The 21,067-nt window shown below is 44.5% G+C and overlaps 1 pseudogene; it reads right to left on the reverse strand.

Moving 5' to 3' along the window:
• Positions 1 to 20,205: 20,205 nt before the first annotated feature.
• LOC129501238 (late cornified envelope protein 3A-like) lies at positions 20,206 to 20,589 on the reverse strand (annotated as a pseudogene).
• Positions 20,590 to 21,067: the final 478 nt, after the last annotated feature.

Here is a 21,067-nt window from a genome sequence, read left to right on the forward strand (position 1 = left end):
AATTTGAATCCAAAAAAATAAAATTTGAATCCTATTTCCAATTGAAATCTATTATAGTACTAGAGATGAATTTCTCATTGACTTCATCTTATAATTACTGCATTTTGCTATTTCCAAAAGATTACAGTTAGAGCAATAATAGAACATTAATTATTTATATTCCAATTAAATGGCAATTATAAATGAAATATGTTTATGATCAATATATGTGAATCTTTTCTGTAGTTTATAGTTTATTGTTTTTTTACATAAAATTCCTTATAAGGGTATGCACGTTACAACTTAACCACTTTTAATCATAGGGATTCCATGATTTATTTTGAGATACCTGTGGGAGAATGAATTGCACTGAGTCACAAGGAATAGTGGCTGGGATGAAGGAAGGAGGAGAGGGTTAGAGTTGGCATTGACTGTCCTCTATGCTTACTGTCTCTGGAAGGAGTCTCTTAGAGGATATTTGTAGGCTTGACCCTAGCACCATGCTAGAGTGTCCACTCTCTTCACATTGCTAAAGACTGCACCACTTAATAAGGTATTGGAAGAAATTACTCATGAAGGGTGAAACGAGTACTTTCTCACACCAGTCTGGGTGATAAAGTCGAAGAGGAACATACAATGCTGAAAATCTCACAGCTATTCCTCTCAGTTTTGCTAGTGATAGAGGCTACAAGAATGCCAGATGAGAAGGGGGCTATTCTAACCAAGACATGCTACTGGAGAACAATGGACCTTCAAAAGACTCCACCCTGGTCCCTGGTCTGTGGCTCTGAATGGAGATACTTCTGTCCTTCATCGTTCCCATGTTTGCCTTGGGCCCTCTCTCCCCTTCCTAACTGTCACCATGAACCCTGCTACGAAATTCCTTCTCCTTTAAGTCATTCATTCATATGTTCCTTTACCTAGTGGCCATCTATTAAACATCATTAATATTCCCCACCCAAAGACCACCAGGAACACTTCTATAGTAGAACAAAGTTGTGTTGGTTGGGTTGTTGCAATGAGGGAGATAATATGCCATGGAGGGACATTAAAAGGTGCTTGTTACAGGATTTGGATTTGTGTTAGACAATTTTGGGGAGGTTTCAAGGAAGTGAACTTTTGCTCTGAATTGGGTACAGTCAGAAAGCAGAAGCATTTCTATGACAGAATATCTTAATAATTTTTAGCTAGAACCGGGAGAAATGGGGCAAGGCTAAAGATGTAGTTGGTAACAAAATAACAATTCCTTATGTTGGCTAAGCAAAGAAGATGTTGGTCATTTTTGTGGTTTGGACAATGATCTTGTTTGTTGGTGCTCAGTATCTTACTTTTGCCTTGTTCCCTCGTGGTCACAGATTTAGCTTGCCTGAGATTGGAATTCCATGAACTTGTTTTTATTTAACTGGTGAACACACAACCTAGCTACTAGCTCTAACCAAGCTCATTACTAGCAATCTGGGACTGCTCTTTTCTCACCAATGGTTATTGGCTCAGTGCTGTGGTCAGCAGCGGGAATAGAACAGTGAAAAGGAGGGGTATGGTATCTTTCTTCAGGGAGTATTCAGTATAGCAGACTGAACAAAGAGAAGAATTCTTTACACCAGTGTTAAATGCAGAATATAAGTGCCATGCGGTATGTAAAAATTAAGATGTTGGCATTTAAACTTTGCTACAGACATGAACGTTGATTTCTCTATATCTTCTGGTTATCAGAAGCAAGCCTTGTGCTTAACACAGCAGCAGCCTGAACACCATCCCCCCCCCCCAACACTGTGGGTTGCAACGCTGAGTCATTGGTGGTGGTGGTGGGAGGTGGGGGTGGAAGGTAGGGGAGTTGGAGTGGGATAGTGGAAGAGGAAAGGGGGAGCAATTTGTGAAAAAGTAACACAAATCACGCACTTTGGATAGTATCAAATGGGTTACAGTATACTTGTCAATGACTGTTGATAGGCAGTTTTCCCTGTCTTTCATGAAACATCAGTAGATGTATATCAGGATCTGCCCTAGTCCTATCTCTGTCTGTTTTAGAAGGCTCCACACAAGACCCAGAGATGGAGCTGACTAATCTCACCTCCATTTTGATGAGTTGCTCCTGTCTCTCACTCCTCCTTTTACTCATGTGATCAGGTGCTTTTCAGACCCCACATACAGAGTGACCATAAGAATAACCATAAGATCATGGCTTAGTCACTTCCCCCAGAGCAGCAGGGCAACTCCCTCAGAGTGTCCAATCTCAAGAGTCTTGTCTGAGAAGACTTTGCTTCCTCTGGTTCTGAAACATCAAGGAAATACAGAGACTGGTCTGGCTGGATGACACTTGGGAGAATTTCATGATTTAGTCATTAGAATTGGTATTATAGGAACGTGTAATCTGGCAGTACAGATCTTGCATTTAGCTCCTTGGAGCGCATTTTGGACATTCCATATCAGTAGTCAAGGATGAATGAACAAGCACAAAATCCTTCTCCCTTTACTTATAACTCACAGTTCCTTCTCTGTTCTTTATTCTCCCACTCCATAATGGTTGCATTCCATGGAAAGCAGCTGAGTCATTCTTAATGAAAATGAGAAGAGGTAGCCAGAAAGTACCATATACCTTCATGTCAACTTGAAGGTATGTATCTCTAAGGCTCATATATATTCCAATTTCTCCTCACAACTGATGCTATGGCAGCCCCCAGAGCTGAGTCTCAGCAGGAAGAAATTACAACTGAGTGTTGAGCAGGATAGTTGAGTAAGCACTTTGCCGGGACACTCGGAAAGGGCTTGATACTACGACTAGTTTTGCTTCTAGGACATCTTGAAGAAGCTTAATGACTCTAGAGGAAGTAAAAAGACAAAGAATTAAATATGATTTTATCATCTTAAAAAAATGATTCTTTCCCTATTTATTTCAGATCTTCTGGCTCTGAACCCAGACCTTAGGAAAAATTCCTGAGCAAAGAGAACTAGAGAAATAGAAAGTTACTTGAGTTGAGGGATTCTGGTTCTAGAAGATTGATCAAATCTTGGAATTCTTTTTATATTTTGATTTGCGGGCAGAAAATGGGTGCTGGAATTGAGAGAGGGTGAGAGTAGCAAGTCGTATTTAGGAGTTAGCTTCTTACACTCTCCAGCCCCAAACCCTTTGCATTTCCATGGCAAGTATCAAGAATTTTGAGGAGATACAAAACCCAAGAATCCCCAAGACTGTTCAAATACCGGTGCCTCAGTCTTCCTGTAGGTCTGCTCTTCTTGATTTTCATTAATTTGTACGTAAAAATAATTCATTCTTTTAAACCATGTATATTGAGATAGTACACACTGTGCTGGGCAAAGGAGGTTTAAGAACAAAGATGCTATCCCCATTCTTAGGCTGGCAGTATAGTTAGGCAGAGAGGAGAGTAGTGAAATAAGTATAAGCCAACTGAGAATGTTGTAATGCACATGTGTGGGGAGTCTTCAGGCCTGAGGTCAGAGTTTATGGGGTCAGTCCCCTATTATTCTTCAGCAACTCTGAGTGAATGATGTCACCAGATGTTGTCACTTGTTATCACTTGGGATGGTTGATGATGAGCAGAGATGTGGAGCCTATAATCCATACAGGATAGAAAGTCTAGGCAGGGCAACTAGGAGGGACTCAAGGAACACAACAGGCATCCAGGTATACACTAGGTGGAAGAGATAATGCTGATATGGAGAGGAGAAGGTGGGAAAAGGAGTGCTGGAAGCTTCTAGAACCTTGGGAGCAGAAAAATATTCTCATTGAGAGCATATACTTTGGGGACAAAAACTGCCACTTTTTAATCCCTCCTTTCTCTTCATAGCTGTGTTAAAGTAGGAGCATCTGAAGAAAGAAAAACTATTCATATAGAAGCATGATGAAACAGAGCTATCACAGATAAATCTAGAGATTGGGATAAGAAATCTACAAAGGCTGAGGTGACATGTCTTGTGAATTAACACACATTTAAGGACAATTGTGTCAGTCTTTAGCAACTGTAGCATTGGTTATAAGAGAGACAGGAGTAGTCACTCAGAGAAGAGTGTGATTCAGATTGGCTGGGTTGGCTAAGAGTTTAGACCAAAGATGAATGATAATTGATGGGTGTGACAATAATGATGCTGATAATGGTGATAATTGTGAACACCTGATGTAAAGTGGACCAAGGTTGTGGAAACTGCAGTTATGTGAGCTGTGTAGTATTTTCTCACTGAATTTACTGTAATGATAGATACATATTTCGCCCTGAATATTTCAATATTCAGAGACAAATTATTTATATTTCAAGTTTCTTTAAATGAAAAATTTCAATAAAACACTATTATTGTATTAAGTGCATCTGATTATCCTGATACAGTAGAGGCTGTAGGTGTGCACATCCTATTTTAGATGCTCCCATACATTGTAGCCAAGTAGAAAATGAAAGCACTTTCAAGATTCTTGTGTCCGTGTAGTTTTGTTTTGTTGTTTGTTTGTTTATAAATTTATTTTTTATTGGTGTTCAATTTGCCAACATATAGAATAACACCCAGTGCTCATCCCATCAAGTGCCCCCCTCAGTGCCTGTCACCTAGTCACCCCCACCCCCCGCCCACCTCTCCTTCCACCACCCCTAGTTCGTTTCCCAGAGTTAGGAGTCTCTCATGTTCTGTCTCCCTTTCTGATATTTCCCATTCATTTTTTTTATCCTTTCCCCTTTATTCCCTTTCACTATTTTTATATTCCCCAAATGAATGAGACCATAAAATGTTTGTCCTTCTCTGATTGACTTATTTCACTCAGCATAATACCCTCCAGTTCCATCCACGTCGAAGCAAATGGTGGGTATTTGTCGTTTCTAATGGCTCAGTAATATTCCATTGTATGTCCATGTATCTCATGTCTGAGATTTGGGTACTGAATAAGGAAGACTGGGAAGAAAAGAAGGAGAACTTTCAAATGTACTTTTCACTATTGGTACCAGTGCTCTATCCCCTTGCCTTACTTCGCTCTTACCTTTAGTATGGAAGCAAGCAGACATCAAGTATCCTTTTCATCACCACCAAACTAACAATATCCAGTTCTCAAAATTTTGCCCTTGATGAGTGTCTTCACTAAGTTCAGCAACATTTTATTAGTATCTACCCAATGTCCAAGGTGAGAGATCAACTGAATATATAATTACCTTTGTCTAAATTTGCTGCCTTGCAAGGAAATCAGAAAATACCCTCAACAGACTCACTGGCATGTAAGCTCCCTGGGACGAAGGGTTTTTGTCCTGTTCCTCACTGATTCAAGTACCTAGACTGGTGGCACATAATTACTTGTTAAATGAACAAACGATTGAACAAATGTGCTTGGGCTTGGCCTGGGAAGTCCTCAGATGAGGATCAAAAAATTTGTCTCTCTCCAACTACTGAGAACTCACTTGTCAGGGGCAGCTTTTAGTGGTGAAATCATAACTGTGGTAACTTCTGGCTTCCCATAATTGTCCTGGTGTGTCAAATCTAAATTTTGTTGCTTGATTCTGGTCCCATTTTTCCATACCTCTGAGGAGATCGACCACCAACAGGAATTCTGGTGGTACTTAACAAGCCCTACTAAGTCTCTAAACCTGGTTCTAGAGATCCTTGGTAGATGACACTCGAAGTTGATATCAATGGAAGAGACAGGGTCATGGTGGCTCAGACAGCAGTTGCCAGAACCTGGACCATAGCAGCCCCCAGAGTGAAGTCCCCTGCGGAGACTGGCAAAAGCCTGGGCACTGAGGTGGACACTCTGGGGACACTGGGAGGTGACATTATTTCTGGTTTTGTTGGCAGGGCATCTTAGCAAAAATCCTACTGAGAGCAAAATAAATGTGGTGTTGCAAAAGTCTCTGGCCAATGTGTCTTCTCTAATGTATTTCATAGATCATGCTCTTGTAAACTGAGAAATGTGGAAATGAAAACCTATCTGGAGTTATTTTAGCCTGGAAAGCTGTTTCCTCTTTAACCTTTGGCTAGAAAGGAACATTGTCTTTTTACTTTTCTTTTTTTAGAGAGAGAATGAGCATGAGCAGGGGGAGGGGCAGAGAGAGAGGTAGAGAGAGGATCTTGAGCTGACTCCATGCTGAGTACAGACCCAGACATGGGGCTCAATCTCACAATCCTGAGATTGTGACCTTAGCTGAAATCAAGAGTTGGATGCTTAACCAACTGAGCCATTCAGGCACCCCTGACTTTTCTAATTGGGCTCCTGTGGTACCTTGTCTCCATGTAATCATGGACGAGAATAAACCCTTTTGGGTAGAGCTTCCTCCAGGATGTCTGGTGGGATGAGTATATCTCTCAGAACATGTTTAGAAAGAAGATGGGAGTATATGAAGACCCATGGCCTTTGCAAGGATGAGCACTGGGTGTTATTCTATATGTTGGCAAATTGAACACCAATATAAAAAAAGTGCTGAAATATCCCATAAACATGCTCATTAACTCCTCACTTCTCTTGCTGTCTCCATTCTAGACCCCTTGCTTCCCTGGGCCTGTCTTTCTAACCCTCTTTGTTCAGGTACTTCCCTAGCTGGACATTCATCTGGTTTGGTGGGAGCCAGAGAAAGCTGATTCTGAGTCTGTGGACTGAGTTACCCAGCACAGGAGCTCCGGGGTTAGTGTGTTACTGGGGAGATTGGCAGCACCAAACATTCCCAGCCCAGCTCCAAACACAAGACATTATGTTCCACAAAAAGGAAGCAGGAAGCCTTCCACTCAGGCTTACAGATGTTCTTAATAGAGGCTGTGTCCCGTGTTCACACTTGGTAGTGAGAGGTAGAGTTGAGAATGATGCACAACCTGGACAGATAGTAAGAAGGCTGCTCTTATGTTCTCAGTGCTGTAATGTAATCTACTAGCTATCGTGTCCACAATTCTTTGTGTGGCCTCTTTTTCCTCATGTTTCTAGAAAAATTGGACACCTACATGTGATCAGCACTTACTCTTGGGAGTGGTAACTGAGCTGTGAGTCTGGATGTTCAGTGTAAGCTGTGTGTGGGAAATGGATAGAAGGGTGAAGCTAGAGAAGCTGGGGGTCCTGAGAGGAACTTCCTGGCACCCGTATGGATTCCCTGAGCAGGGGAGCAGTAGGGCCATATCAGTGCTTGATTGGAGGGCAAGTATAGAGAAGGAAACTACAACAGCTGAAATGACAAGAGTCATAATTATCACATTACAAAGGGTAAGGTATTTCTATTGAGATCCCAGGGAATATGTGTTCTTCATTCAAAGACCAGAAAAATATAGTCAGGATTGCTTCATCTGGTCAAACTAGTCTGCAAATGTGAATGATTTCAGATGGATTTGATAGAGGTTTTGTTGAATATGTTGCTGCTTATGAGGTCTGTGGTGATATTGGGTTCATCTCATCTAAAAGAGCCAGCCTCATAGTATCCATGATTTGTGTATGATCAATTGATCCAAATTGGATGTTATTTCCCCTGTGAATTTCATTTCATTTTTATTTTATTTTTTAATAATAAATTTATTTTTTATTGGTGTTCAATTTGCCAACATACAGAATAACACCCAGTGCTCATCCTGTCAAGTGCCCCCCTCAGTGCCCATCACTCATTCACCCCCACCCCCCTCCTGCCCTCCTCCCCTTCCACCACCCCCAGTTCGTTTCCCAGAGTCAGGAGTCTTCATGTTCTGTCTCCCCTTCTGATATTTCCTAACCATTTCTTCTCCCTTCCCCTCTATTCCCTTTCACTATTATTTATATTCCCCAAATGAATGAGACCATATAATGTTTGTCCTTCTCCGATTGTATGTCACTCTTTTTTATGCTTCATTTACCCTAGCTTTTAGAGCATCTGATTTAGACTCAGCATCTCAGAGTATTTTTAATTTCGGCCTGATTAGACCTCATTTTTGCACTAAGAGATTCTCTAGAGTCTTTTATGCTTTTTCCAAGCCCAACTAGTGTCTTTATAATTGTTTTCCTGAATTCCAAATCTCTGACATTTTATTTTTTTTATTTTTTTATTTTTGTATATTTTTTAATTGGAGTTCGATTTGCCAACATATAGCATAACAGCCGGTGCTCATCCCATCAAATGCCCCCCTCAGTGCCCGTCACCCATTCACCCCATCCTTCCGCCCACCTCCCCTTCCACTACCCCTTGTTCGTTCCCAGAGTTAGGAGTCTTTCATGTTCTGTCACCGTCACTGATATTTTCACTCATTGTCTCTACTTTCCTCTTTATTCCCTTTCACTATTTTTTTTAAGATTTTATTTATTTATTCATAGAGACACACAGAGAGAGAGAGAGAGGCAGAGACACAGAGGGAGAAGCAGGCTCCAAGCAGGGAGCCCGACATGGGACTCGATCCCGAGTCTCCAGGATCACACCCCGGGCTGCAGGCGGCACTAAACCGCTGCGCCACCGGGGCTGCCCATCCCTTTCACTATTTTTTATATTCCCTAAATGAATGAGACCATATAATGTTTGTCCTTCTCCGATTGACTTACTTCACTCAGCGTAAGACCCTTCAGTTCCAACCACATTGAAGCAAATGGTGGGTATTTGTCGTTTCTAATGGCTGAGGAATATTCCATTGTATACATAAACCACATCTTCTTTATCCATTCATCTTTCGGTGGACACCAAGGCTCCTTCCACAGTTTGGTCATTGTGGACATGGCTGCTAGAAACATCGGGGTGCAGGTGTCCTGCTGTTTCACTGCATCTGAATCTTTGGGGTAAATCCCTAACAGTGCAATTGCTGGGTCGTAGGGCAGGTCTATTTTTAACTCTTTGAGGAACCTCCACACAGTTTTCCAGAGTGGCTGCACCATTCACATTCCCACCAACAGTGCAAGAGGGTTCCCCTTTCTCTACATCCTCTCCAACGTTTGTGGTTTCCTGCCTTGTTAATTTTCCCCATTCTCACTGGTGTGAGGTGGTATCTCATTGTGGTTTTGATTTGTATTTCCCTGATGGCAAGTGATGTGGAGCATTTTCTCATGTCCTTGTTGGCCATGTCTATGTCTTCCTCTGTGAGATTTCTGTTCATGTCTTTTGCCCATTTTATGATTGGATTGTTTGTTTCTTTGCTGTTGAGCATCTCTGACATTTTACTCAAATCTATATCTATTGTATCTATGGCAGAGAGTATTACCTCTGGTTCTTTCTTTTGTGGTGAATTCCTCCTTCTAGTCATTTTGTCCAGAAAAGTATGGATGAACAAGTGAACAGAATAAAAAATATCAACCACAACCCAAGCAAAATACATACTAGACAAATCTGAAGAGGTCAGGAACCAGGAAAAAAAAAAAGACAAAACAAAACAAAAAAGGAAAATAAAAAAAGAGTAAAAAGTGGGGGAGAAGACAGAGAATATAGTCTCAGAGTGGAAAAAACAGGGTGATCCACTTGGTCTTGAGTGTATTTTGGTCTGTGTGTTAGAAGACACTAAATTCTGGGATGCCTGGGTGGCTCAGCGGTTGAGCATCTGCCTATGACTCAGGGCGTGATCCTGGGGTCCCGATATTGAATCCCATGTTGGGCTTCCTGTGAGGAGCCTGCTTCTCCCTCTGCCTGAGTCTCTGCCACTCTCTCTCTCTCTCTCTCTCTCTCTCTCTGTCTCTCTGTGCCTCTCATGAATAAATAGTTTTTTTTAAAAAAGACACTAACTTCCAAACTTATAAAGAAGGCAAAACTTATATGTATATAAAAATAAAATTGAATACAATGAAAAGAAGCCACAAATGAAGAATATATCTATAAGACGTAATTGTAGATAATTAAAGTTTAAAAAGACTTTAAAACAAAGAATGGATTAAATAAGAAACTAGTTGAAACAGGAAAGAAGAAAAAATGGAAATTTTTAAACTGAAAGATGAACGAATCATAAGAAAAAAAAATTCGAGTTTTACAAATTATTTTCCCCTAGCACTGGAGTTTTGCAGTCCTGTTTGGTCAGGAAACTTGCTGTTCACCTATTCTTCCAGCTGGTCTTCTGGGGGAGGGGCCTGCTGCGCTGATTCTCAGGTGTCTGTGCCTGGGAGGAATTGTACCTCCCCTTGCCAGGGAGCCAGGGTCAGGGTAAGCTGTTTGCTGTGGGTGGCTTTTGTTCCCTGAAGACTTTCTGTACCTCTTTAGAGAGTGAACATAAAAATGGCCATGCCCAATCTCTAGCCCCAGAGCTGAAAGATGTGTCCCAACTCTGCAGACTCCTACGGTGCCTGCCCACTCAGATCCTCCCACTGGAAGGTGAAAGGACACTGATTTGTGCAATTTGCAGGGCTCCAGCAGGGGGAGCTTTCCTCTGAGAGGAAGCACAGAGTTGTCCCATTTCTGTCCTTTACAGGGCCCTGGCGCAGAGAGTGTTTGCGTGGTCAGGTGCACACTCGCTCCACTTCTCCCAGGGGAAGGCAGAGGGTTGTTGCATTACAGTCCTTTGTGGGGACCCAACACAGAGAGCAGTGACCCGATAGGGGATGGGGTAGGGCTACAGTTCCCAGCCGGAGAGCCCCCTTCAGGGCTCGCTGACCTAAACTAGTTTCCTGGCTCTAATGCTTGGGAACCCTGCTGGCTCAGGCACCCCTGTTCTTTCTGTGACTCTGGGGATTCTGAGACCCTACTGTCCCACCTGGCATTCTGCCCTGCTTCACCACTGAGCGCCTTTCAGGCAGGGAAGTCGCTCTGCAGCAGATTTCTCAAGGCTCCGATTTTGAGCTCTTTCACTTTCTGGTAGCCAGCTTATGCAGGCTCTCTCCTGCCCAGGGTTCCCCTTCTCTCTAGCACTCCTACCTTGCAAAAAGTGGTCACTTTTCAATTTGTATAATTCCAGCCATTCTTTTCCTACATTGCAGGCTGAATTCATAGGTGCTAAGGATGATTTGATAGTTATCTAGTTAAATTAAGGGGACCAGGCCCCCTTGCCTCTTCTAAATTGTAGCTTTCAATGAATATTAACTACAATCAGGCACAGTTTTCATTTCCCCACTCTATCTGGCACTTGAGAATACAGCAATGCCATGACTTACTTCAAGTTGCCTGTGGGAGCATAATTACACTGGACCACAGGGAAGAAGGGTGGCTCTGCATGTGGATGGGGGAGGGCAGCTTTTTCCCCGTCTCCAGCATGTGGTCCAGTCTCCTGCTGGGGGCTAACTTCAGAGTCATCCTCAGAACTATGATCCAGTGACCATTTCGCTCATATTGTGGGTTCTTTCTGTTGGTCCCGGACTAAAAAGAGGTGCTTGAGGAAGATGGAATGAGTACTTTTTTCATGATAGCTCTAGTGGAGTGGTCATTTTTGCTTCCTAAGAATGAAATCTTTAGTTACTGGGTGACAGCAATTGGTGGATAAATTGTAAAGTTCTGAACATCCCATAACTATGAATGTGGAGCTTTCTCTCTTCATAAAGTGGTATCTGTGGGTTGCTTTGCAGCCCCACCCTAGACTGTCTGACTTGGAAGCCTTCCTGTACATCCTGGTAATGTCACTCACCAATCTTACCTTCCTTCCATAGCAGCTCTGCCTTCTCAGTCCCTCCATTTCTCACCAGAGTGGGAACTCCACAGGCCCCAAGGCTGGACATGTATCCTGTAATAACAAGGGAATGGCTGGGACACCCGGGCTAGCCACTTGCTTCCAAGAATGAGAAGGACATGCTGAAGGTCACCTCTAATAGGAATACCATTCTTAGAGCTCTGGTTTCCTGGAGTAGAACCCAGCCTGGCTGGATAGATCCTGGATGATTCCATGGTTTGGTGTGCCAGTGGGATGATGGCATTACATGGTGCAGCATCCCAGGTCTGGCTTCTTGGAGTGCCACATACGTTATAAATGAATGATGAACCCAACAATGAAAAACCTTCCTCCATTTGCTGAAAAACACAGCCCCTTCTGAACTCAGGATTCTCCTACAACCAAAACTTCAGCAAGCCCATGACAAACTGCTGAGTCATTCTCAGGAAGATAGGATGAGTCTGAAAATGCCACTTGGTCTTCGAATTTAAAGGCATTTTCCTTTCTAGTCTCCTCTGAGTCCTGACCTCTCCTCAGACAATGCTTTTGCATTTTGGGATATATGGCACCATGACCATGAAGAATGTTCCAGAATGATCCAAGTCTCAGAGGAAATTTGGATTTTTCTTGTTATGTCAGGGTTTTGGCTAAAGAGTGAAAGCTGGAAACAAAAGGATCTATACATACTCATCATCAAAAGAGAGACTAGAATGTCTCAGATTCATCTCCCCAGAATTTGTTCAGAAGATGCAGAGCTGGCCTGGCCCCTACAGTCACCCCACCAGCCTGGTCAGGATGCACACCAGAGAGCTGACAACTGGATCATGTTCTTCAGCGGTGGGTTCCCATCCTCCCACAGAGGGGCAGGACTGTTCTGAGGTGGGGAGCATCTGACATGGAGATTTTATGCCGAAGGCAGTGACTAAATGATTGAAAGTAAAACCATTTTCCTCTTAGAACTCACTGAGTTCAGGTCATCCTATTAAGTAACTAGGCCTTCTGAAGATCTCTCTTCTAAAGTTTATCTGAGGTCTCTTTCCCTTTCTACTGTCAGCCAATCAGCAACATAATCCAAGGCTCGGGCCATGTTCCCCTAGCCACATTCAGGAGAACCTTCCTTCTTGGTGTTATTACCCATTACTCCAAGACAGCAGGGCTTCATGGACAATGATGCTGTGAAGTGCTGTGTAAGATATCAACCCTGAAAAGCTTTATGTACTCAAACCTCAGCTTGTCCCAGACCACCTGCAGGTGACCAGGAATCCATCTCTTGTCTTTCACTGCCCAGGCTCCAGCCTTTCCTAGGGTATATATGGCACCATGGGGTGCCATAGGGTACGTGTGGGGATCTGGGAGCACTGATGAGTGGCTGAAATCACTGAGCAGCATGGGTGGATGTTTCAGGTGCCCGGGATGGTGGAGGGAAGGCAGGTGGAAGGAATAGAAGGGAAGAGTCATTCACTCACAAAGTCCTGCACCTTTACCTTAGAATATCCCAAAAGGGGGAGCCATCCAGTTACAGAGGAAGATGAAGATCAAAGAGGATGAAGTCCCTGGAATAGACTAGAACCCTTAGGGACTTCTTAGAAGATCAAGTCCTCTGAGGTGGAGGAAAGACAGTGGAGAGTTGGAGGGTATGATCAGCCATGTGCTACTCATCTGTCATCCTCAGAATAACCCGGAATCTCCCTTCCTCAACTCCCACCAGCCACCTGCTTTGTCTCTTGATTCCATTGTATTTTCTCACAACTTCTTGCACATCCTCATGGTGGGGTGGAGGATGGACACACCAAGGATCTGAAGGACATGTGTGGTAGCTTCTGCTATAACGAGAAGGGATACCTTAATGATGGGTGGTCCTGGATTCTCAGGGTCCTCCTGTACCCTGGCAGAGGCACAGGCATCAAAGGGAGGTGAGGAGCTCTCTGTGCCATGCTCCATTGGCTTCAGTGTCATAGTGGCTAGGAGGGAAAGGGGAAGGGGACAGGAGCTTTTCTGATGGGAAGGATCTAGGAGGCCCCCAGTTGTTCAAACACCTGTCCTTTAAACTTTTTGTTAGTCTGTCATTTCTTATTTTTCTCTTACTCTCTTTTCTTTCCTTATTTACTCTCTTCCTTCCCTCTTATTTTTCTTCTTTCTTCTTTCCTTTCTCCCTCCCTCCCTTCCTTCTTTTTTTTTTAATTTTTATTTACTTATGATAGTCACAGAGAGAGAGAGAGAGAGAGAGAGAGAGAGAGAGGCAGAGACACAGGCAGAGGGAGAAGCAGGCTCCATGCACCAGGAGCCCGATGTGGGACTCGATTCCGGGTCTCCAGGATCACGCCCTGGGCCAAAGGCAAGCGCCAAACCGCTGCGCCACCCAGGGATCCCCCTCCCTTCCTTCTTTAACATAGGTTGAGCTTATTCAGCTCTTTGTAATCTCCATCCTTATATTCGTCATATCATCCTGGGCAGGTGCCAAGAATTTTCTGTGAGGAAAGTCATAGGACTCTTCAAATACCTGTGCCTCATTTCCTTGAGGCCTGTCATTTTATTTTTTCATTCATCCACCCACCCACCCATTCATCCATCCACTCAGTTATTCAAAGAGGGTGTTGCTATGATATAGCTGCCTACCAATGTTGTACACAAGAGACTCAGAAATTAATAAGATCTGGTCACTGTTCTTGAGTACCTTATACACTACATGAAAAGGGTCGATGGACAAGTAATAAAATAAGAATGATCCAAGGGTCAATGCTGTAATATGTGTGTGTAGGGAGTCCTCAGGTCTCAGGGCAGAGGCTTTGGGTGTCAGTCTCCTTTGTCTGCAGTAACTCGGAGGGAGGATGTGTCCAGATGGTGTCACCTGTTATCACTTGGGGCTAATAGGTAGGATGAGGCTCCTGGCATGTGAGAGCAGTACTTGGACAAGTGGCAGGAGCAGAGGTGTAGCTCTTTGTCCATGTGCATCCAGCCCAGATGGCAATTCCAAAAGGAACTCACAGACTCCAGGAGTACTCATCAGGAGGCAGAGGTAGTGCTGGTGCTGAAGGTGAGTGTATCTGAGGGGGCATTGGAGGATCTGAGAAGATGTGGAGGCCATATGGTGGCCAGAATAATGAGCTTGCTAAGCATTCATTTGGAGTTAGACATTCTTCCACTGAAATTCCTTCTTCTCCAGTTAATAGCCAGCACCTGGGAAGGAAAATGCTATAAAGCAATAGAAGCACAAGACCAAAGATACAAGAAGTAAAATCAAAGACAGAGAAAAGAAATCTACAGAAGCTACAGTGACAAAGCTTGCAAATTGAGATATATGTGAGGACCATTGTGTCAGTATCTCAGTGGCTATGATATTTATTCTAAGAGATCCAGGAGTAGTTTAGGAGAGGGAGTGATTTAAGTTGGCTGGGGCAGCCAAGGAAGGTTAGCAGAGCTATGAATCATACTTAATGGGCATGGTGAACATGGGCATGAGGGTAATAAGGATGAGACTAGTGAACACCCAAGTAGCAGCGACTGACCAAGGTTTTGGGAAGTTAAAACTATGTAAGCCATGTGGATTTTTTCTGTTGAATTTTATTTTATTTTTTATTTTTTTTTTGATTTTTATTTTTTTTTATTTTTTTATTTTTTTATTTTTTAATAAATTAATTTTTATTGGTGTTCAATTTACCAACATACAGAATAACACCCAGTGCTCATCCCGTCAAGTGTACCCCTCAGTGCCCATCACCCATTCACCCCCACCCCCCACCCTCCTCCCCCTCCACCACCCCTAGTTCATTTCCCAGAGTTAGAAGTCTTTATGTTCTGTCTCCCTTTCTGATATTTCTCACACATTTCTTCTCCCTTCCCTTATATTCCCTTTCGCTATTATTCATATTCCCCAAATGAATGAGAACATACACTGTTTGTCCTTCTCCGGTTACTGTGGCCAAGTTCAAAAAGGGTGTTGCCTGAGTTCTCCTCTGGGATTTTGATGGAATCTTGTCTCACATTTAGATCTTTCATCTATTTTGAGTTTATCTTTGTGTATGGTGCAAGAGTGGTCCAGTTTCATTCTTCTGCATGTGGATGTCCAATTTTCCCAGCACCATTTATTGAAGAGACTGTCTTTCTTCCAGTGGATCGTCTTTCCTCCTTTATCGTATATTAGTTGAGCATAAAGTTCAGGGTCCACTTCTGGGTTCTCTGTTCTGTTCCATTGATCTATGTGTCTGTTTTTGTGCCAGTACCACACTGTCTTGATGAACACAGCTTTGTAGTACAACCTGAAATCTGGCATTGTGATGCCCCCAGATATGGTTTTCTTTTTTTAAAATTCCCCTGGCTGTTTGGGGTCTTTTCTGATTCCACACAAATCTTAAAATAATTTGTTCTAAGTCTCTGAAGAAAGTCCATGGTATTTTGATAGGGATTGCATTATACGTGTAAATTGCCCTGGGTAACATTGACATTTTCACAATATTAATTCTGCCAATCCATGAGCATGGAATATTTTTCCATCTCTTTGTGTCTTCCTCAATTTCTTTCAGAAGTGTTCTGTAGTTTTTAGGGTATATTTTGAGAACCATTTGAATGGTAAATGGTTCTCCAACCTTTTATTTTCAGGTTGTAGGTGTCCTTCTGTCTAAAATGAGTCTCTTGTAGACAGCAAATAGATGGGTCCTGTTTTTTTATCCAGTCTGAAACCCTGCGCCTTTTGATGGGGTCATTAAGTCCATTCACGTTCAGAGTTACTTGAACTTCTTCTTAAAGGGGAGTTTTAAGAGTCCCCCTTAAAATTTCTTGCAGAGCTGGTTTGGAGGTCACATATTCTTTCAGTTCCTGCCTGTCTTGGAAGCTCTTTATCTCTCCTTCCATTTTGAATGAGAGCCTTGCTGGATAAAGTATTCTTGGTTGCATGTTCTTCTCATTTAGGACCCTGAATATATCCTGCCAGCCCTTTCTGGCCTGCCACGTCTCTGTGGAGAGGTCTGCTGTTACCCTAATACTCCTCCCCATAAAAGTCAGGAACTTCTTGTCTCTTGCTGCTTTAAGGATCTTCTCTTTATCTTTGGAATTTGCAAGCTTCACTATTAGATGTCGAGGTGTTGAACGGTTTTTATTGATTTTAGGGGGGGATCTCTCTATTTCCTGGATCTGAATGCCTGTTTCCCTTCCCAGATTGGGAAAGTTTTCAGCTAGGATTTGTTCAAATACATATTCTGGCCCTCTGGCCCTTTCGGCGCCCTCGGGAACCCCAATTAAACGTAGGTTTTTCTTCCTCAGACTGTCGTTTATTTGCCTTAATCTGTCTTCATGGTCCCTTAATTGATTGTCTCTTTTTTCCTCAGTTTCCCTCTTTGCCATTAACTTGTCTTCTATGTCACTCACTCGTTCTTCCACCTCGTTAACCCTCGTCGTTAGGACTTCTAGTTTGGATTGCATCTCATTCAATTGATTTTTAATTTCTGCCTGATTGGATCTAAATTCTGCAGTCATGAAGTCTCATGAGTCCTTAATGCTTTTTTCTAGAGCCACCAGTAGCTGTAGAATAGTGCTTCTGAATTGGCTTTCTGACATTGAAGTGTAATCCAGATTTTGTAACTCTGTGGGAGAGAGGGCTGTTTCTGATTCTTTCTTTTGAGGTGAGGTTTTCCTTCTAGTCATTTTGCTCAGTGCAGAGTGGCCAAAAACAAGTTGTATTGGAACACGGGGGAGTATCACTGGTCCGTCCAGCTGGTCTTCTGGGGGAGGGGCCTGCTGTGCTGATTCTCAGGTGTTAGCACTTGGGGGAGCTGCTCTGCCCCTGCCTGCTGGGCTCAGCGGGGGTTGTTTACCCCGTGGGGCCCCAGGAGGAACAGCAGCAGTTGCTATGGCAACTCTGGAAGCCTGGATTTAGCCTCCGCAGGAACTACGGGGCTCGGGGCTCTCGGTTCTCCGTCCGCAGGGCCTGGAGGCTCCGGGGCGGGGCCGCTGATCTGCTCAGCTCGGGCAGGAGCGTCCTCGCTGTCTCGGGCCCTCCCGGCCTCTGCCTGTCCCGGGGGAGGCCGGATCCTGGGCTGTGTCCCGGCGCCCTGTGCTCCGGGGCCTGCGCTGGTGGATTCGCGCTCCCGCCCCGCAGCCCCCTCCGCGGAGCCGCCGCCCGAGCCCCTCCGAGCTGCTCCGGTCGGTCCCTCCGTGCGCGCTGCAGCCCTTAGGGAGCTCGGAGCACTCTCCGGGGGCGCAGGTGTCTGTTAGTGTCCCCGGGAGCCCGAGGGCATCCCCGCCCTCCTGGGTCCTGCTCCACCTCCCTGCGAGCCCCTTTCCGCCCGCCCGGGAAGGTTGGTGCAGCTCCTGCTCCTCCGGGACGGGGCTCTCCTGTCCTGGGGACACTCGCCCCGGCCTCAGCCCGGCTCCTCGCGGGCCCCTCCCCCTCGGAGGCCTTTCGTTTCTTTATTTCTTTTTCCCCGTCTTCCTACCTTGATAGAAGCGCGAACTCTTCTCACTGTAGCGTTCCAGCTGGTCTCTCTTTACATCTCAGGCCGAATTCGTAGATTTTCAGGATGGTTTGAAGGTTCTCTAGGTAATTTGGTGGGGACAGGCGATTTGGGGACCCTACTCTTCCGCCATCTTGCCCCTCCCCTGAATTTTATTTTAATATTAGAAATGCATTGCCATCTGAATCATCAAATTTAAGAAAGGAACAAATATTTTAAATCACAAGTATTAACTATAATGGTGACAGAGAATTATTGTTTTTATAAATATTGATGCAAATTGTTTTACAGAAAGTAAAACAACAGTAACTGTAATAACAACTGTTACAGAAAGTCCTAGAGGATGGCTGTCCCTTTTTAGGTGTTCAAATAAGTGATATTCATGGGAAGAAGAGAGCACCCGAACAGATAGTTTTCCACTGGGGCTGTGGAGGGAGGTGGAAGGGAGGGGGGAAGGGTACCGGCACAGAGTTTGCTTGTGCACCAGCATGGTCCCATTAATATTAACAATGCATGCCCTCTTTTCTTGGCTGTTGTCTTTTGATGTGGAAGTTAGCAAATACTCATGTCCTTTTTTGTCACCACCAAAACCACTGACTCAAAGTATGGGCTGGATGTCTTCTCTAGGGTCATTAGACCAACACACAATGTCCATTTACCCTGGGAGGGTAAGAGGCCAACTGAATAGAGTGCCACCCTATTTCATTCTGAATCATGTAAAATTGAGGACTGACACCCACATGCCCTTTTCAATGTAAATTCCTGAGAGAAGAAATGTTGTCTCTCTGATTCTGTGCTGTATGTCTAATGCCTAGAACTGAGCACATAGATGCTCAATAAAAATGATTTGAATGAATAAATGGGTCCAAATCCTAACTTGGTGTCACTCTCCTGAGGTTTGGGGATCTACTCTTCTTCACTACTGAAAACTTTCGTTTGGAGCTTCACTTTGTTTTGTTTTGCTTTTTAAAGAGTTTATTTATTTATTCAAGAGAGACGCACAGAGAGAGGCAGAAACACAGGCAGAGGGAGAAGCAGGCTCCATGCAGGGAGCCCGATGTAGGATCACACCCTGAGCCAAAGGCAGGCGCTCAACTGCTGAGGTACCCAGGCACCACTTGGGCTTCACTTTAAAGATGTTGTTTATCACTGCTAGTTTTCCATGATCTGTCCCGGTTGGGAGCTTCCTGGATTGACCCTGCTCCCTTTTCACTGAGATTCGATTCAAGGAGAGAAAATGAGTGGAAAATATCAGAGAGGGAGACAGAACACAAGAGACTCCTAACACTGGGAAACAAACAAGGGGTAGTGGAAGGGGAGGTGGGCGGGTTGGGGTGACTGGGTGATGGGCACTGAGGGGGGCACTCGATGGGATGAGCACTGGGTGTTATGCTATATGTTGGCAAATCGAACTCCAATAAAAAAATATACAAAAACAAACAAACAAACAAACAGATTCGATTCAACCAGAGGTATAGCTGTTGGTTCTTCAGAGTGGCAGTGCTGGGCACTGCTGAGCCTCCAAGTCTTCCTCAGTCCTGCCAGATGAGGTGCCCTCATTCCCCAGGTTTTTTTTTAATAATAAATTTATTTTTTATTGGTGTTCAATAATTTAAATAGGCTTCATTAATTAGACTTCATTAATTTAAATACTTCCCTCCCTTCCATCTCTTCCTGCACTTCAAACAGCTCTTTGGATTAATTTTCCTTCCAGAGGCTTCTGTCTCTTTCCTCCATCTCTTTATTCTGTTGTGCCTCTGGCCATTTTGTTTGTCTCTTGATTTCTTGTTTCTTAATTAGGACCCAGAAATAATTTATCAAAATAAATAGAAGTCCCTTATCACACAATGGCAATTCCCAGATGAGGCAATTCCCAGTTTGAATGGACACCCACCAAGATTTCACAGGAAAAAAACTGCCCTTTTATTGACAGTTGCAGGGCCTCAAATCAATACCTCCCTCATCCTCTCTTGTCTTTGATCCAGCCTAAAAACTCTTCATGGACCTTCTGTGAGTGGGGGTGGAATAGACGATCTGATCATTTTTCCTGCTCCAGAGTGATGATTCTGCCCCCAGAGCTGGGTTGTGTTGGCCAAGGAACTGAGGGCAGGGATAGAGTGAAATGACAAGCCAACCACCTGTGGTAAGGAGGAACAGGTTTATTTTTTCACAGGGTCCAGGGCAGGTGCTGCCAATCACTGGCAGGTGCCGAGGGTTAGGGACTGTGTGATCCTGGACCAGATGGAAAGAGCTTTCAAGAAAGAGCTTGATTCCCCTCCCCCCCGGGGGACACCCCCAGCTCAGCCTAGGCAAGCAAAAATAATAGGGGATCCAAGAAAGGCTGGTAATCAGGTAGCTTTTTCTGGTCCCTGTGGATTCTTATTTCCTCTAAGATTGCTTGTCTCGGCCTCAGGATCCCAGATCCACAGCAGCCCTTGGAGCCATGACCACATCCAGAGCCCCCAGACTGCCACCCACTGCCCCTGTCCCAGTTGCCAGAGCTGCAGCCCAGCATCTGTGGGATCTGTGGCGGCTCAGACAGCAGCCAGCCCCAGAGCTGGGGCTGCAGCCACTCCTGGAACCAGGAGCACAGCCGGCAGGGGCTGGGGCGGGGGGAGCACTGGGCTGGGCTCTTTGGAGGGCACTTGGGAGGGGGCTGGCACTACTGCTGGCTCTGCTGGCAGGACATATTTGCAGGAGTTTGACCTTCAACAAATAGAAGAAACATGAGCACAGAAGCTTCAGGCAAAAGTCCCCTCCTTGTGGGTTTTGTCAAATACTTGTCCCCATGACCAAGCTGCTTTCTAAGCCAAGCTCTGTGGGACAGAGATGGGAATCTGGAGGGAACATGTGCAGTTGGATGCCAGATGGCTCTCTGTGAACCCCTGACAACATATTTGAGACGGGAATGGAAGGAATTCTAAAGACCTGTGGCTTTGGGGGTTCACAGCTTCCTGACGGGTGCCTCAGTAACTCCTCTCTCACCATCATCCCCTTCCCCATCCACTGCTGCCCACTGCTTGGGCCCCTTCCTGCTGGTTCTGTTCAGATCTGGGCTTGTCTTCCCAAACTCTCAGCTGAGGGGTTACTCACAGGATGCAGAGGAGGCAGGACAAGGCTGTTCCTGAGGAGGCTGTGGATGAGGATCCCAGGGCAGGAGCCCTTTT

This window comes from Nyctereutes procyonoides, unplaced genomic scaffold (genome assembly GCF_905146905.1).
Source record: "Nyctereutes procyonoides isolate TBG_1078 unplaced genomic scaffold, NYPRO_anot_genome, whole genome shotgun sequence".
Classification (NCBI taxonomy): Eukaryota; Metazoa; Chordata; class Mammalia; order Carnivora; family Canidae; genus Nyctereutes; species Nyctereutes procyonoides.